The sequence below is a fragment of the Helianthus annuus genome, chromosome 9 (genome assembly GCF_002127325.2).
Source record: "Helianthus annuus cultivar XRQ/B chromosome 9, HanXRQr2.0-SUNRISE, whole genome shotgun sequence".
Classification (NCBI taxonomy): Eukaryota; Viridiplantae; Streptophyta; class Magnoliopsida; order Asterales; family Asteraceae; genus Helianthus; species Helianthus annuus.
The window spans coordinates 7,660,600-7,675,588 of record NC_035441.2 but is presented as its reverse complement, the minus strand read 5'-3'; the positions used below and the strand labels follow the sequence as shown (position 1 = coordinate 7,675,588).

The 14,989-nt window shown below is 38.9% G+C and overlaps 1 long non-coding RNA gene across 1 annotated transcript; it reads right to left on the bottom strand.

Moving 5' to 3' along the window:
- Window positions 1-2,082: 2,082 nt before the first annotated feature.
- Window positions 2,083-4,852, bottom strand: LOC118481935. Its single transcript, XR_004866365.1, has 2 exons — window positions 4,724-4,852; window positions 2,083-3,643 (listed from the first exon to the last, which is right to left on the bottom strand). It is a non-coding gene; the product is annotated as an uncharacterized LOC118481935 (long non-coding RNA).
- Between the last annotated feature and the right edge of the window lie 10,137 nt (window positions 4,853-14,989).

The window sequence follows — 14,989 nt, the reverse complement described above, 5'->3', positions numbered from 1 at the left end:
GATCTATGAACCCAACAGAATTCCTGGTTACAAAAGCAATTGTGTCCCATTTATCAGGAAGTGACCTAAGAAACCTACTATTTTGTGTTGCATTAGCAAATTCAACCTTAACAAGTTTTAGTTCACTTATGAGACAGCTGAATCTCTCAAACTGTTGTGTTAATGATTCACCCTTAATGTGACAAAAGGTTTCATACTGTTGGTTTAATATTTCCCTGTTATTTTCAATTACTTCTTCAGTCCCCCCAAACTGTTCCTTAAGTGCATCCCATAATTCCTTGGCACTGTTACAGTGTAATAGCCCAGCATAGATCTCATTTGGTAGTTCGGATGCAACTATTCTGAATGCCTTGGCATCTAGTTCAATTTTCTGAAAATCCTGTGCAGTATAGTTCTCTATTTTCATAGGAACCATGACCTTTAGATCCTCAGCAGTCGGCACCATTGGAACATGTGGTCAAAAGATAACCGACTTCCAACATCCGGTATTCTGTTGAGCTAGGTTGTGACCCATCCTTCGCTCCCAGATGTTGTATTCAGATCTCTTCAACATAGGTGGTTTGAAGAGTGAACCAATGTTATTATTAACATCCTGTGATTGTGACGTCATTCTGGTTGTTTTTCAGGCACTGAATAATCAACTTTGTACGTGATTATACCTTACTCTGTTTTACAACAAAACGAACAATTAAAATTATCAACGATTTTGAGCTGAACTTTTACGTCAAAATAATTATTAGATCAAGTTTGATTGTCCTAGCTCTGATACCAATTGTTAGGATCTGAGTTTGATAAGATTGTGCTTGTTATACTAAAATGAATACGAATAAGAAACAATAGCAGCGGAATAGACGAATAAACTTTCAACACAATCAAAGAGATAATTGTTTTAAGCAAAACATGTTTAACATGAAATCGAATGATTATATTTATTACAATCTTCAATTGCAAAGCATGCATGCATACAATCTCCTCCTCAGCCTGAGCTCACAGTGAATGTTCATACATAATGACTTTATGATGAAAAGAGCTAATAGAACACTACAGGGTACTCTTCTATTTATAGTACAGAACAAACCACTGAAGCATCTTTGCTGACATCACCATGAAAGTGATGTATGGACAGTTTTGGGACTATTTTTGTGATGAAAGTGATGTATTGGATGGACAGTGGTTAGCTCAGGTGTATGGACAGTTTTGGAACTGTTTTTCTCTAACCACTGTTGGGGGTCCTGTCCTATCAGCTGTTGATACCCAAAGGGATGCCTGTTCACTCTTGGTTTAGAAGGCTTTTTGTAAACCTCATAAACATGTGGGACCCTTGGGTATGGTGGTTGACCATTACCTCTTCGGTATTGGTTTGTATAGGGTGCATCGGTCACCTGAACATCTCTTTTAACAAAGGTTTGGTTCAGCCACTTTGTAACAGCTATTTGAACTAGCACACACAGTGGTTGTTTCTTGACAGGTGGTTTTAATGAACCCATGAGTGTTTTTTATGTGTACTCTTCCTTTTTGACCTCAAAGGATTTTAAATACACACACTCCTGAGTGGAATGATTTAATTTTCCACAGATGGTGCAGCTCTTAGAAGGCACAATGGTACTTGTTTTGTTAAGGTCATAAGCTTTTAAGTGAAAACTATCTTTAGTCAGGTGATTTTTCTTTTCACAAAAGTCACAAACACAGGTTTTTAATCTTTTCTTTTTTCTTCTTCTTTTCAGAGTCCTTTGCAATAGAGTTTTGAACTACTGTTAGGATGTCCTTAAGAGGAATGACCTTGGCCTTGGGAGCTTTGACACCATCTATAGTGGTGAAATCCATGGGTTTGAAATTTTCAAGGATGTCACACTCATCAGACCATGTGGGTTTAAATTGGTATTTCTCAATCTCCTCAAAAGTTGAGGACCCCACAGATCTTTCCAAGGTGATTTTGTTACCAAGTTTATCAGTTATTTTAACTTCTTGGCCATCCTTGCTGGTGTAACGCCCTAAAACGTAATACCTTAAAATGACGCAGCGAAAAACTTGGGCCTTTAAAAATTTCTTTCTATCTTAGTCATGTATCATACTTGGGGTTCGTTACTAGAAATATTTAAAGTTAATTAAAGGGTTTACATCGTTCGTTATGAATTTTCACATCAATTACATATACGCGTTTGAGCTATGTGACTACTCTTCCCGTACAATTCGTGCCCTTGACTCGATCTTCAATCCTCCAATACTTCATACCGACGATAGACCGTGTAACCTACATTCACCACAACATACACGTCATTAAAATTTGATAATCTACATTCATAATCTACCATACATAATTAATTGATCACGCCGCAATCTTTCTACGTGTGCCAGACTTTTTGATTATCCTTCCGAGTACAATCTTGCATTCCAGTTCCTCAAAACTTCACGATGGACTACCATAGCATACCTGCAATATCATTTCATTCTCAAGGCACATGATTAGTAACTTAGTGCTCAAACATATTAAGGCTATGTACACACATATACAAGCCCCATTCCCTCATGTACAATTAATACTACATCGTACCTACACACATCCGTATGTGCACTGTCAGTCACATACTACACACACACATCATACTTACATACATACTTATAAAATACTTAATTACAATCATACATACATACTAGCTCTTACAAATCACATACATAATTCCTTATGGCTTACTGACATATCCTAATTACGAACCTCCATATAAAAATACACGTACGAACAAACTCATATACATACTCACTCCTATTTATGATTACTTATAAGCTTAAGCCCTTGGAATGAAGTGAAATCTATATATACATGCATACCCACGTACTTAATTCATTACCCCGCATACTCGCTCACATACCCCGTTCTTACTCACACATCATAAACACTTTTAAAATATCTTTCGGATGTGTTTTGGATCTTAAGAATGAGATCCATGCTCACCCGTAGCTCACCAAGCCATTTGGTAGGGTTGAGGAACATTATGTATGCTTAATGAGGCTTGGAATGGGTTTACGGGGTTCGAAATCGAAGGAAAAACAAAGAAATTCGTAAACTATACATATGCAATAAACCTCCACCGTAAGCTACGGTGGCTACCGTAGCTTACGGTGGCCCCCAAAAGTCCTACGGCAGTTGTAAACTGCCTTACGGCAGAAGTAGGGCCCCAGCTCCCACCGTAGCTTACGGTGGGCACCGTAAGCTACGGTGAAGCCCAGTTCAGCATCCCATTTTAATATTAAAATTTGCATAACTTGCTCGTTTCGCATCCGTTGCATTTGGAACTTGTTCCCAAACATCCGTAAAACAATTCCTTTCATAATTGACTAAGAACCTTACCCCGGGTCCTTAGTCTTTACGAATTACATATTGCTTCTTTACCTATGCACATTTATTCGACCCGTTTAATCCCACCAATTTACCTTCATCTTAGGTAACTACCTTCGTCTAACAAAAAGAATTACTTATCTTAATTCTCTCTCTTATTACACAACCATACATGATTTCCCCACATTCATAAATATCAAAATTCTATATACATACTAATAAGTGAATCGAGATCACTTACCTTAGCCCGTAAGAAAGTCGTCACCATTTCCACTTGTTTTCCATGTTGTCTTCCAAGCCTTGCTACACCTTGATGGAAACAAGTTCATTCCTTTAATCATTAGACTATACCTCGTGGTTATACATGCCATTCAAATAGATTGATAATAATCCACATACTTTTCTACTAGATTATTGACTATATGGTCAACCCGTTCGACCCATTTAAGAAAATACTTGCACGATCCATTTTCATTCATATAGACACTTTAATCACACCTTAACAATCCTAATAATTCATCCAAAACAACATATAGTGTTTAGGCAACGGGTATATGGACAATCATTCATGTTGAGTTCACCATACGCATTCTTTTCACTGCTGCACTTTCTGTACAGCAGCTGTTCTCGACCCATTTTCGCCTCTATACGATCTGAATTAGCTCAATATGTTCACATGAAAAATGTAATATGCTCTGATAGCTTTCCAACCATATATCATATGCCTTAAACCGAGCTACGGTTGATTTTATACGAATTTTTCAAAACAGGTGCGCAACAATAATTACTTCCAATCAGCTTTGTAAATCATTGGAATTATGAACTAAAACTTGACTTTACATCATCAATTCATGTTCACAATTTATGCTAAGCATCATAAACATGTTAGAGACCATATGATACAATAATTCTCACAAATTCTTACATAGAACATGAACCACATTGAAACTACACATGTGTGAATGTATGTGTGCATTAGCTAATGATTCAAGCATTTTAACAAACACTTGGCATGCATACAACTAATTAAGCATAATGTACAAGCATCATAACATAATATAACCCTTACATATCAACACCATCATGAACACCAAATTTCATAAATTTTCTATGCAACCTTCATTTTAATTTGTTTCTAACTAACAATCCTTATCATGAACACTATCATACTTGATCATTAAACTAATTAACATAGAACTTCTACATAATCCTTCTCATCATGACACTTTCAAGTGGGTTTTCATATTCACTATTAAATTAGTCAAATTCAAGCATCAATCATGTTATATTGGTGTTTTCTAATCTTTATTCATACTAACTTCACAAAAGTTCATGGATTTATGAACGCCCATCATGTTCAAAGTCATCAAACGCCAAAATTCTACTTACCTTGTGTTCAAGAATGCATAGATGATCAGAAAATCGAGACATGCATGGACTCAGAATCACATCTAGGGCTTTAATTTGCTGAATTTGTGATAATTAGGGGTTTTCCCCTTTTTCTTCTCCTGCTCTGATCGCCACACACGCCCAGGTGTGTGATATTAGGGTTTTAATTTTTATTTTATATTTTAACTTTCCATTTATTACATATCAACCCCTCATGATTGTCACTTATTCATAATTTGCCCAATTTCATATTCTTAGTTGTTTTAACTAAGCATTTAACTAGGTTTAATAACCTAATTATTACATTTCGTGCTAAGTCATATAAGAACATATGGCAATTATAAACATTCGGGTTTTGGGATGTTACAGCTGGTGGGTATGATTTCAGCAGAACCAGCTTGATTTGCAGCAGTGTTTTCAACTTGGTCATTTTTTCTAAACCCTATGCCAAATTTTACATTGCTTTCAAGCTGTTTTTCAAGCATAATCTCATAACCTTTGCAGGATTCCAGCAATTTTTCACAAGTGATTTGGGTGGTTTCCAACTCCTTTTTACAGACTTGATATTTTTCTATCATAGTCTGAAGTTGGTCCTTGGTTATGCTATGCTCTTGTTTGAGGCTGCAAATTTCATTTTCTTTTTCAGACATTTTGATTTTTAATTCTTTTAAAGACTTTTCAAATTGTACTTCATCATTCAACACTCTATCCCTAAGGTTTTCATTCACCTCTTTGATGTTAGCAAATGCTATGATGCATTTGTCTGAACAAAGGTTTTTAAGGGTGGGGAGTATGGTTTCGGGGAGTGATGCGGTGAGTGGGTGTCACCGAGCGGTGACCATACCGCGGTGATAATTGGTTTCGGTGAGTGGGTTATTGGTGAGCAAAATTGGTGAATAGTCACCGAATGATGGAGAAGAGTGATGGAGGAGAGAGAGATGATAGAGGAGAGAAAAACCAATCAAATAGGAGAGAGGAGAGAGAAATCGGGTGTTTGAGTGGGTGTTTAACCATACCTAGTGTTTGAGTAGAAAATGGGGAGTGAAGGGGGGAGTTGACATGGCTTTATATTATTGGGTAGAGAATCACTCAATCACCCTAGAGTGATTAACCATACCCCCCACCCTAAGAACCTGAGGTGATACCTTAGCTGCAGCCATCATGGCACAATCACAGACATGTTCTTTTTCATCTGATACTCTCTCTTCGTTTTCACCTTGTTTCTTCTCTTCTTCTTCAGACCAGGGATCAGACAGTGGTTCCATGATGGTATAATCCTCTGTGGACTCTCTTAGGACCAGGTTACATGATGGTATAATCCTCTGTGGCCGGTTCATGAATTGTCCGAGTCTTTTACACATTTCCGTTAATCGCCTAAAAGTTGACCGTAACGGCCTTTTAAAAATAAAACGAGTATTTCGGACACGTGAACGGACCATAACCTTTCTTACTAAATTATAAGCATGTCCTTAAAGTTTCACGTCAATCCGAGGTCTAGAATGAGAGTTATGCTAAATAGCGCAATTAAAGTAAACTTTTGTAATAAACGGCGCAATTAGCATAACGCCCATCTAAACCAAGATTTCGTCACCAAAACTTTTACCCACTGTTATAAAATAATATTTTTGGAATTTTAAAGATTTTTAATAATTTTTACCTCGCTCATAACCTGCGGTTATGGCTACGGTTCGGTAAATACCGAATATGCCCTTTTCGGCCAAAACTTGAGTTCTACAAGGTCTTTTGACCCGATTCTAGTTGCTACTGATTTTAAATAATAAATAAAGTATTTTAGACTTTATAAACTGTTCGGGAAACTCAGATTTCCTGTAGAACTCGAAAAGCTCTTTAAAAGTCTTTAAAATGACCGAAAAGCCCCTACGGGGCGTAATATTGACTCAAACTCGTTACGGGCATCACGGAAGGTATCCTACTGATACCACAACCTCTTTAAGGCTTATTGACTTAGGAAATAAGCGTAAGACTCTCATGGTTAACCGTTTCGCCTATTGCGCGCACGGTTCGGCTTGTGAAACTAGTTTTCATAAATTAGCCGATACGGGTCAAACTATATTATTTTGACCCCAAAATCCAGAGTGTGAACCTTGAACCCATATAAAACAAGTCTCTGAACTTGTTTGGGGCAGAATCACATTCCATTCTCGGTTTTCGCCTTTTCGCGCGATTAAACCATATTTATATTCCGGAACCAACCGGTCTAGGCTACGGCCAAAATAAAGACCCGTTAGGATTCCAAGAGGTTAATTAAAACCTTCGTTCCAGATTAGGAGCCCAGTAAAAGCTATCGGTGATTTAATCAAATTAAGGAATAATACTTGCAAAGGTAAATACTTTTAACTTATTTCCCCTATACGGGCTTGGGATACGGTATAATAATACCGCTTGATTGAGCATCATATCTTCCATCGCTTAGGTGGTTAATTAAATATTATGATCGGCTCATTTAAACAGTTTTGTTTCTTAAAAGCCTTTGGGGGGTTAATGACCGTTGTCCCGGATATCCTAGGCACCATTTTACGAAATGGCCACGACCATCGACATCCCGGTGTAGGCGTACACCCGGTATATATTGTCGACATTTAATTAAAAGACGTAGCCGTTGGTTTCTATACTACGGTTTTACGCAATGTGGTGTGTCTATTAATCTTTAACCCGGCACGATCCGGGCTACTGAACGCATAAAAGAACATATAATACGTTCACGAGATTTTAATAATTTTCCCAAGTTATAAAAGAGTTTGTGCCTTGTGCATTCAAATCAATTTTAAATAAACATTTTCAAATGTGTCAGTTGAACGTATTTACCAGTGTAAACTGACGTATTTTTCCCCAAAAAGATTAAGTGCAGGTACTATATGAAATTGGCTGGTATTAGCTTCCTAAGCATCACGAATAGTCTCGCAAACTCGATGCCGTATCTGAATGAACAATATTTTATTATTTTGATCCGCTGTGGATACATTCGACTTCTGTAATACATTTGATATTACAACCAGAGGTTGAAGTATATATTTATCTTTAAGCCACCGCTGTGCATTTATATAATTGTGTGGTTTGACTATATTGTTGCCAACTACGTCACGGTAATCCCCCACCGGGCCCACCGGTGATACACGTGGAAATCGGGGTGTGACATTGGGTGAAAAAGCTTTGCTAATCTGGTTGAACCACTGTTGGTGCAGCTTGTTGAGGTGCAACTGGTTGCACCTGAACCTGAGGGGCAGGGGCTTGGACATACTGAATTTGAGGAACAGTGGCTTGGACATACTGCACAGGAACAGGGGTTGCAGGATTTGCATAATGAGCAGTGTTTACATGGGTAGCAGGGGCATATTGGGAATATTGCACTGTGTTTTGGTTATTTTGTGGTCTAGGGCTAGGGTGTGTGATAATTGGACCACTTTTTGACTCCTACACTCTCTAGCAAAGTGACCTAACCTGTTGCACTTGTAGCATTTGATTTTTGATTTATCCAACCCTACTTTTAGATTCCCATGCAACCCTGGGAATTGTCGCAATGTCCTTATATAAAACTTGCTGGTTCTAACACTCAGTAGTGCAAGTTGGTGTAATATGTCCATTTCCTCTAAATCAGTTGGATCAAAATGTTGGAGATCATTGAGTTCCAAGCACAGATTATCAGAATTCTGGTTTTCTCCATTAGCTGTAAAAGCATAATTGGATGAGTAAGAATCAGAGTCATTAAAAGCAATACTAGCTGTTATGTTAATGTAACGATCATAACCCTGATCCTTACTACTACCAGATTCTTCCTGACCCAAAAGAGCTGTACTGCCAAATGAATAGTCATCTGTAACTTTTCCAGACTCTTGTAACTTCTTTTTCTGGTTCAACTCCCTTTCATAGGTCAGGAGTCTACCATAAAACTGGGTTAGGGTCAGATCTTTGAACCCAACAGAATTCCTGGTTACAAAAGCAATTGTGTCCCATTTATCAGGAAGTGACCAAAGAAACCTGCTATTTTGTGTTGCATTAGCACTGTTACGGTGTAACAGCCCAGCATAGATCTCATTTGGTAGTGTGAATGCAGCTATGCTGAATGCCTTGGCATCTAGTTCAATTTTCTGAAAATCCCGTTCAGTATAGTTCTCTATTTTCTTAGGAACCCTTACCTTTAGATCCTCAGCAGTCGGCACCATTGGAACATGTGGTCGAAAGATAACTGACTTCCAACATCCAGTATTCTGTTGAGCTAGGATGTGACCCATCCTTTGCTCCCAGATGTTGTATTCAGATCTCTTCAACATAGGTGGTTTGAAGAGTGAACCAATGTTATTATTAACATCCTGTGATTGTGACATCATTCTGGTTGTTTTTCAGGCACTGAATAATCAACTTTGTACGTGATTATACCTTACTCTGTTTTACAACAAAACGAACAATTAAAAGTATCAACGATTTTGAGCTGAACTTTTACGTCAAAATGATTGTTAGATCAAGTTTGACTGTCCTAGCTCTGATACCAATTGTTAGGATCTGAGTTTGATAAGATTGTGTTTGTTTAACTAAAATGAAGATGAATAAGAAACAATAGCAGCGTAATAGGTGAATAAACTTTCAACACAATCAAAGAGAGAATTGTTTTAAGCAAAACATGTTTAACATGAAATCGAATGATTATATTTATTACAATCTTCAATTACAAAGCATGCATGCATACAATCTCCCCCTCAGCGTAAGCTCACAATGAATGTTCGTACAGAATGACTTTGTGATGAAGAGAGCTAATAGAACAGTACAGGGTACTATTCTATTTATAGTATAGAACAAACCACTGAAGCATCTTTGCCCTAAACCAGTTCCAAGGCGGATTGAGTGTTTGTTCCTTTTGTTATTTATGCTTAGTCGATTTATTATAAAAAACAACATTTTTTAAAAACTTATTATTTATAATAATATTTAAAACGACATATATAATTAATATTCGATTAAATGTCTTGCATAAACTTACCCGAACCCGACCCGAACCCGACCCATAGCCATCCCTATTTCAAAATGTTAAAAAAACATGGCTTAAAAACAAACCATACTGTGGCAAGTGTAAAATTGATGTCCGAGATTAGCTTCAGTCCAAGATGTTCTTAGTGCAGCCGTCCTACCACATTTGTAAACAACCATTATGACTTTGTGATTGTGAAGATGGTGTATATTTCATTTGAAACTTCTGGTACGTATCACAAGCTTTAAAAAAATAGCTCGATAAGCCGCTCATAGGGCAATACACTCGTATGGGGGTACGGAGTCTGACAACCTTTTCAGGTTATACGCTTTGTATAGCCTGATGAGCCCAGTATACGCATACTTTTTCTGAAAAGTTAGTAGAAACATTTACTACACTTTACTTCTATACGCGTCTCATCGAGCTATAAGCGGCGTATTGAACTTCAGTGTTGAGGTTGTGGTTGTTTGTTTTCGGTGTTGGGGTTTGATGGTGGTGGGGATTGACGATGGGTAGTGGTGGTGGGTCGGTTGTGGTGGTGGTGGGTCGGCTGGGGTGGTGGTGTTGGGCCGGCTGGGGTGGTGGTGGGTCGGCTGTGGTGGTGGTTGTAACACCCCGTGTTTCGGAAGTCAAAGTCAAAGTCAAGATTGAAATCAAAGGAAGAAAAGATTGCTAATTGCGATCTGTCTCTCCTTACTCAATTCCTGTTTTGAGTTCTTTGACTCGTAGATTAGTCTATTTTATTTTCTCTTTAGTTGTATTATGTGGAGTATCTATTAATAATCGCATGGTAATCGCTATTTATCGCATATGTTATCGCATTATCGCTATCGCAATCGCACTCGCAACTCGAATTACTCATTTTGGTTATTAATATATAGGTGTGTGTGCCTTATGTGTTACTTGTGCATGCTTACTTATGTTGAATGTGGTAATCAATCAAAACACAATCAAACTCAATCGCTATCGAATCGTAAACGCAAAACGCAAGTGATCTAGGATGATTGTATGTAAGATATAGTAGTTGGGATTAAAAGTATTTTGAATAAGAAACTCTATCACATTCGTATCGCTCGCAATCGAACTTGAAACGACAAAACTCGTCATACCGAACACTCGAACCAAGCGACTAACCGATCAGGCAACCAGCCGATAGACCAGTCGTTCGCTCGGACTGCCGTCCGATCGGACAGGCTGTCCGATCGAGCTGCCTGGCCAAACGACCATCCTCTTTCCTCTTTGGGTAACCCTATAAATACCCCTTGTCACTTTCAAACTTTCTACTTTTGGCAACTGACGTCCGACCAGCTCGTCTCCTCACTTTTCTTCAGATTTCTACCAATTACGGTAAGATCTCGTCCTAAATCTTGTACTTCCTTAATCTACACGCACTCCTACACCTTCCTACCTTTTGAATCTTAACTTTTAACCATGAAATCATCAAGATTCAAGGTGTTCTAGGATGACGTCATCATGTGTTCTTGAAGAACTTCATGTTTTGGCCTCAATCCACCAAGAATAACTTGGATCTAACCGATTTCCACATAAACAAGCAAGGATATTTCATAGATCTAAACATATTCACAATGAAAAGGATTGAAAGATGGTTTTTCTAACTTTCTTTCAACTCTTTTACACTCAATGCCTTCAAAACCGATAGAATCGGACCTTGTGCCCACATACCACTCATGTTGTGGTCGTGTTGATTCAAGATCTGAACTCTATCCAAGAGACTGCCGATTTCAGGTTAAACATGGAACACCGTCTCGAACCGTTGACTTACCGGATTTGGGTGATTCCTGTCCGATCAGGGATACCAAGTATTGACAAAGTTTCTATTGTTTAATACGTTATCAAGACATCTCGATAAAATGATGAACAACCAAGACAACCAAGTGTAAGACAAACCGGACGACCGGGACGGGGTGCCGTCCGATCGGACTACTGTCCGAACGGACAGCCAAACCGCACGACTAGGCAATCCGAACGACTTGCACTATGGGTCCCACACTTAACCACTTTTACCAATATTTTGAAATCTAAGTTTTGAACGAATTGTTGTCCGATCGGACTACCATCCGATCGAACTGCCATTCGAATCATGAGACATTTAAACTTCCACACTTAAACGATTTTCAACATGTTCAATGCACAAAGGATGCCGGCTGAACGGACAACCGTTCGAACGAGTGACAACCTGCTGTGAACTTGTTCTCGCTGAAGTGTCCAACCAATCGGGTTGTCGTCCGAACGAACGACCGTCCGATCGGCCGACCTGAAAAGTAGAGATACTTCTATGTTTTCAAATGCTACAACAAAAACTTCAAAAGTCAAGCCATCATACACAAACACATCCTTCCTAAAGGAAGAAACAATCCACTCGAACAGCCATCCGACCAGACGACTGTCCGCACGGACTACCACTCGCACGACTGGCTGTCCGCTCGGATTACCATCCGATCGTACGGCTGCCCGACTCTCTTGTACTTAGCATCATTTTACGCGTCGCTTATCATTATGCTATCAATCTGTTCAGGCTAATCCTACTCTCTAGCGCTCCCTTCAATCCATCAACCGCTGTGAGTATACTCGATCCCTTTTTGCTTTATGCACTTTTGGGTGTTACATACGTTACTTATACAAAATCACATCGAACACACTACGCAATACTTTAAACGCTAACCGTTATCGCATGTATACGTGACTAAATGAATGCTTGTTTGTTATGTTTACACATGGAATGCTGTTTACCTGCCTTAGCAACGGTAGTACTATTAGTTTGGACTCAGCACCCATTCACTCGTGGGTTGTTAAGGACAATTACCTACATGGCTCACAGTGGTGAGTATGTATCGCGAACTGCCTTGGACAGTCAACCCGCAGTCATTAGTATCGATAGGTTCATGTCGATAACTAACATGCCTCATTTCACTCTGTGTACGTGCTGGTTATGCATAACGCTTTTGAATTCTATATGCTATTATTAAACTTGTATGCTCGCCTTTACACTATGTGTATTGACTTTTACTTTAACGTATGTGACAGGTGCTTAAGTTGCTAGGATGCTTAGGTGCATGGTGATGAAATCGAGGCTAGGGAAGGTCTAGAAACAATAAACAATTGTTTGTAATAAAAATCTGAGTTGTCGGAGCAGAACAATTTGCCTAGATCTTTTCTGTAATAATTGTATTATCTTATATGACATGGTATGGGACATGTTGATTTAAATATTTGGTAATTATAGTTGTTATGGAAACTTCTGGACAATCTGTTTCGCTCAGTGTCACGCCCCGATGTTTCCGCCATCGGTTGGGGTGTGACAGTGGTGGTGGTGGTGGGTCGGTTGTGGTGGTGGTGGTGGGTTGGATAGGGTGGTGGTGGTGGGTCGACTATGGTGGTGGTGGTGGGTTGGCTGGGGTGGTGGTGGTGGGTCGGCTGGGGTGGTGGTGGTGGGTCGGCTGTGGTGGTGGTGGTGGGTCAGTTGTTGTGGTGGTGGTGGTGGGTCGGCTGTGGTGGTGGTGGTGGGTCGGCTATGGTTGTGGTGGTGGTGGTGGGTCGGCTATGGTGGTGGTGGCGGTGGGTAAGCTGTGGAGGTTGTGGTGGTGGGTCGGCTGTGGAGGTAGATGAGGTGGTTAAGGGTGGTGGTGGGCTATGGTGGTGCCGTGGTGGGTGGTGGTTGTGGTTGTGACAACTCGAACTTACAAGATTTCGATTTCGCATTTATTGCACGTTCTTGTATTATTTAGTTGAATGATTTCACAATTTGATGCTATGGAAATTGTATATGTGTTGATACAATGAAGTGTGTTGTGAGACGTTGCATCATTATGTGTTAATTATGATAAACTTGTCAAATGTGTAAACTTGGTGGTGGAACTATGAAACAGTTATGAGATGGTGTGCATTTGTAAATTATAATACTTAGGGATGTGGATTGTAATTAGTGAAATCCTAGATACTTAACCCTAACCTCATTTCACTAATCATTGGCACAAAAATCCAAAGCACGTACTTGTAACTCTCTAATCCTCTAGCAAGCATCATCACCAAATCATTTGGCACAAGAAAATCATCACTCTTGATTACTCTTTCTCTAGGATCATCACAAGGTAATTGTTTAATCATTGTTGTGATTAATTGTTGATTATTTGATTGTTGTCAATTCTTGGTGATTAGAATACTTGTAAACCCTAGCTTTGATGTGATGGTTCTGTACTTTAAATTTATTATGATTATTGTGATTGTGATGAGGTGTTAATCGTATAATCAATCCACTTGACGATTTAAGATGCTAGATATGAAGAATGGACGATTGATAATAGAACAGTTCGTTGTGAAAAATGTATGAATTAGGGTTTTGTGCCGTATGAGAACGTAACTGATATGATCGTCTTCTGTATTGGAATTCATGTTATTGATTGTCTGAGTTATCATAACTCTCTGAGTTTAATATGTATAACATGATCCGAGTTTAATCTCTAGGTGCTTGTCCGAGTTTAATTTTTATATGCTTGCCGAGTTTAATCACTTTGAATACTTGCCCGAGTTTTAAACATGAATTGAGGTCCCGAGTTTAATGTGTGAATACATGTCCGAGTTTCACAAACATCAAGGTCCCGAGTTTAATGAATGTACTTAGTCCGAGTATGATCTTTGCATTCTTGTCCGAGTTTATTATATGTATGATGGACCGAGTTTGTCAAATTAATGATGGGCCGAGTTTAGTGGTTACTAAAAGGTCCGAGTTTAATAAATGCAATATGGACCGAGTTTAATGATACTTGAAATGGGCCGAGGTTAGTGATATTGATAATGGTCCGAGTTTAAAAGATTGTCTTGGACCGAGTTTGTTGATTAAATAAGTGGACCGAGTTTAATGGATCCCTAGTGGACCGAGTTTAATGGGATCCATCATGTCTGAGTTTAGATAGTTGATCAGGTCCGAGTTTACTTGTGGTCCGAGTCTAACTCTCATGTATAATCCGAGTTTAATCATTTGATTTGGTCTGAGGTTAATATGATCTAGCATGTCCGACTTTAATAAGTTCATAAGTGGTCCGACTTTTAAACAGGGGAAGCCCCCTCATACTGTCTGAGTTTTAGAAGGGGCAAGGCCCTGATGTTATGTGATATTCAGTTTGAATCAATGAACTGTGTGATTTGTAATGACTAACCTGTTAAGCTTATTAACAATAATCAAATGTAAGTACGTTATCAGTGGTAACTAGGTTAGCACCCACGTGAGGATTAAACTGTGTAATCAAAGACACGACACATGAATTATG